The sequence below is a fragment of the Phytophthora infestans genome, genomic scaffold, assembly GCF_000142945.1.
Source record: "Phytophthora infestans T30-4 supercont1.52 genomic scaffold, whole genome shotgun sequence".
Classification (NCBI taxonomy): domain Eukaryota; phylum Oomycota; class Peronosporomycetes; order Peronosporales; family Peronosporaceae; genus Phytophthora; species Phytophthora infestans.
In genome coordinates, this window is record NW_003303707.1 from 884,759 (window position 1) to 888,872 (window position 4,114).

The window sequence follows — 4,114 nt, forward strand, 5'->3', positions numbered from 1 at the left end:
AGCAAGATGGACCCATGTCTCTACTTTCGTCACTACAATAGCAAGCTGACCTTGCTGGGTCTCTATGTGGACGATGTGATTATCGTCAGTGAAGTTGATGCTGATAGTGACTGGGTAATGCGACAACTCGGCATCAAGTTAATCCAACCCAGTACGAGAGGAACCGTTGGTTCAGATAATTGGTAACTGCGGTTAGCTGAAAAGCTAGTGCCGCCAAGCTACCATCTGTAGGATTATGGCTGAACGCCTCTAAGTCAGAATCCATGCTGGAATAGACGATAATCACCTTTCCCGATGTGCCGCGAATAGCGATAGGTGTCTTCTGGACACCCAACATCATACAATTGCAACGCACTCCGCTGCCTGTCAAGTACGGGCGGTGGAGAGTAGGCTGATTTGTAATTTCAAATATTGGGAAAGATAAATCCTTTGTAGACGACTTAACTACAGAACGGGGTGTTGTAAGCATGAGAGTAGTCTTGTACTACGATCTGCTGAGATTTAGCCCTTGTTCTATTGATTTGTTCAGAAATGAACATTTCTCCCCCCAATTGCAAACGCGCAATGTTAAAACTATAAAGTTAAGCAGTCGAAATAAGGCTGCGTTAAAGTGATTTACTTTCGCTATGGGGCGGCGAAAGTAACCGGTCAAAGTGCTGGTAGAGAGTTAATACTGTTAAGCTTAAGATCGTCAAAGTCTTTGTTTTGGCTTAGTGAGGTTTGTTCGCAAAAATCGCTAAGTGCCGCTGCTATTGTTTTCCGAGCCAAATTCGGCGACCTTAGTATCGGGTTTATAACAGGCAGAAAGCGAGAAACACTTTGCGTGAAAATCGCTAAGTGCCAGCGCTAATGATTTCTGAGCCAAAATCGGAGATTTTAGTATGGGGGTTTAACAGGGCAAGCTAGACGGCAGGGCGTAAAATTAGACTTGGTTTAAGTATGTTAAAAGAGAGCGAATAGCGTGAATTAGACTTGGTTTAACTATGTTAAAGAGAGCGGAATAGCATGAATTAGACTTGGTTTAAGTATGTTAAAGAGAGCGGAATAGCATAAAATAGACTTGGTTTAAGTATGTTAAAAGAGAGCGAAATAGCGTAAATTAGACTTGGTTTAACTATGTTAAAGAGAGCGGAATAGCATGAAATAGACTTGGTTTAACTATGTTAAAGAGAGCGGAATAGCATGAAATAGACTTGGTTTAAGTATGTTAAAAGAGAGCGAAATAGCGTGAATTAGACTTGGTTTAAGTATGTTAAAGAGAGCGGAATAGCATGAAATAGACTTGGTTTAACTATGTTAAAAGATAGCGAAATAGCGTGAATTAGACTTGGTTTAAGTATGTTAAAGAGAGCGGAATAGCATGAAATAGACTTGGTTTAACTATGTTAAAAGAGAGCGAAATAGCATGAAATAGACTTGGTTTAACTATGTTAAAGAGAGCGGAATAGCATGAAATAGACTTGGTTTAACTATGTTAAAAGAGAGCGAAATAGCGTGAATTAGACTTGGTTTAAGTATGTTAAAGAGAGCAGAATAGCGCGAATTAGACTTGGTTTAAGTATGTTAGAGAGAGCAGAGTAGCGTGAATTAGACTTAGTTTAAGTATGTTAAAGAGAGCGGAATAGCGTGAATTAGACTAGGATAAAGTATGCAAAATGAAGCTGAGGACTTTGTGAAAAAATGCGAAGTTGTTTGCTGTTCTAATTGTATGGGTTTGGAGATGTTTTTGGCTTGGATTAATAACAGGCAGGAAGCGCGAGGAAACGCAGCGAATATGGACGCGTACGCGGAAGGTGACGGCGGAGGAAGCGCGGATATGGAGGTGAAAATGGTGAAGGTGATGGCGCGAGGAAGGTGACGGCGCATGGGTGTGAATATGGAGGTGATGAAAGGTGACGGGAGGAAACGCATGATGTATATGACAAGTTAGTGTCGTACTTAAGCGGAGCGCGCGCTGTGCATGTATGAAGGTGTCGAAGGTGTTCATATTGCCTAAGACGCGTACGTGCACATGTCATGTCGCATAGGAAGCGTAGGTATGGTTGTGCAAGTCGTAAATGGCCACTTTGGTGGTTTAACATTGTTTCCAGGCCGCGTATGCGCAAATATGGGGTGCGGCGGCTATCTGCACTGCTGTGTATGAAGGTGTCGGTCTGTGTGGGGTTCCTATCGGAGAGAATACGTATGCTGCGTTGTAGGAGTGAGCTGCTGGCCACACGTTTGTATTGGAGTGCGCCACACCACCCCCCTTTTTGTTTTGTTACTATATAAAGTGTAGCCATCCACCCAGCCAATTCTGAGGGCCAGAAGGGGTATTGGGGGCCATCGTGTGCAGTCTATGGCCACGTATGTGGACATGTGAGTGTGTAAATGTGTTGTACCAATGTATACGAGTGATAAACACTAATAGGTGTGTCGGTCAAAGTCAAATGTAGACGGCCATCTTAGGCTGAAAGCACCATATCCCGTCTGCTCTGTGAAGTTAAGCAGCCTCAAGCTCGGGTAGTACTCGGGTGGGTGACCACCGGGGAAGTCCGGGTGCTGTCTACTTTTTAGCCCGTTTTGAGCTGTTTACCGACTTTGCGTGTGTTTGCAAACGCAAGATATGATGTCTGGCATGTGCCCACACGACATCTTGGTTTTAGTATGCCTGGCGAGCCACTACACACGAGATCTTGTTTTTTGTATGGTGTTCTTTAATTTGATTATTATGAAGATGAAAGAGAACCGTTAGAACGGGTATGAAGGGTGTTCTAGGGGTGCTTTTCGGTGCTCTTTCACGTGGACATATCGCAGCATGCGACATGTCAGCGGAACACTGTCTAAATTAATAAATACTGTTTTGGCCGATTTCTAAAAGCGTCTATAAAAGGGCATAAGTGCAATGACTCGTCTTTGTAACCCTGCGGCCTAGGCGTAGTTTTTCACGGGGAATCCGAATATCAAAGGTAGATTTATGTACAACATGTACTTTTTTTGCAACATGTACTTTTTATCTACGGGACATAGACATATGTAAAAACACACGGCGGAGCCGTTCCCGCAATCAGAATTTGTCTAACTCTTCTAGATCAAAAGTTATTCAGCGAAATGTGAGACTTTGTTTGGCATGCTCTTTTTTTAGGTGGTTTTTTCCGGTTTTATGTGCCGCCGGATCTCGAACTTTCGTGGGACAATGGAGATCACAGACGGTTGCGAGATGATGTTGGATGATGGGAGAGCTCAGATCGACGACGAGTGTGCACTTACAGTGACGTGGATCCAAGCGACCTGGATCCAGATGAGTGTACCCATAATAGGGTGACCATAATGATTACGCCATGGATCCGGTAGATCGGAAGATTGTGGTGTAGCGGGATCAGCAAAATCTGCGAGATTGCCAGATCCAACTTACCAACTGCGCCCAGACACCGACTAACGGAGGGGGTCCCCCGATGATCCGTGTTCTGCTGAACTTTCCTCACCTTGTGTACCCGTCGGTAGGGCGGGATCTGCTCTCTCGGTAACTTCCGAAGAGTTCAAGTGGTGAAGCTTGAGTGTCTTGGCGAGACGTGGGGATGGGGTGGAGCAGCAGTGGAAAATCTTCACTCTGCGTCCGTGGATGGTTCCGTATCCTAAGCGAATATTCGAGCTTATGGATCCGGGGCCTAGATCGTGGATCTGGCCGTAGGGTTGCCTTGCGGGTGTGTTCCCTTGCCTTTGTGTTGTCCTTTAAGTCGTACTTGCCGCCTCCTGTGACGGGATCTTGAGAGTTGAGAGCCCCTAGGGTGTAACCGACCAAGTAGTAAATTCGGTTAACCTGTCGGATCTGCACAAGTAAAGGAAAAGCTCACTAGGTTGTAGGATCTGGCCAATGTATTATCCAGTTATCACTACCAACACTAGATTCGCAATTCCCAACCTTCTCGGAGCTCGTACGGCCAATGTAGTTCCGGTTCTTGAGGGCAGGAAGGCACTTGCGTGTCACTGTGCAAATTGGAGTCTGTATTGATATTTAAGCCTATACCTGCCTGGGTTTCTACCTTCTATGTCTTTCATCTGCTAAATCCCTTACCAGGCTCGGCTGCATGTCCCTTCTTCCCTTGACCCATCATCCCAGCTGTGTTATCTTCAG

General features: G+C 45.1%; 2 non-coding genes across 2 annotated transcripts; both read left to right on the forward strand.

The window, feature by feature from the left end:
• Window positions 1-139: 139 nt before the first annotated feature.
• Window positions 140-400, forward strand: PITG_33382 (the record flags this gene model as incomplete). Its single annotated transcript, XR_009934776.1, has 1 exon — window positions 140-400. It is a non-coding gene; the product is annotated as a 28S ribosomal RNA (ribosomal RNA).
• Window positions 401-2,438: 2,038 nt separating this feature from the next.
• On the forward strand, window positions 2,439-2,552 carry PITG_33383. The gene has a single exon (XR_009934777.1). It is a non-coding gene; the product is annotated as an 8S ribosomal RNA (ribosomal RNA).
• The last annotated feature ends 1,562 nt before the right edge of the window (window positions 2,553-4,114 follow it).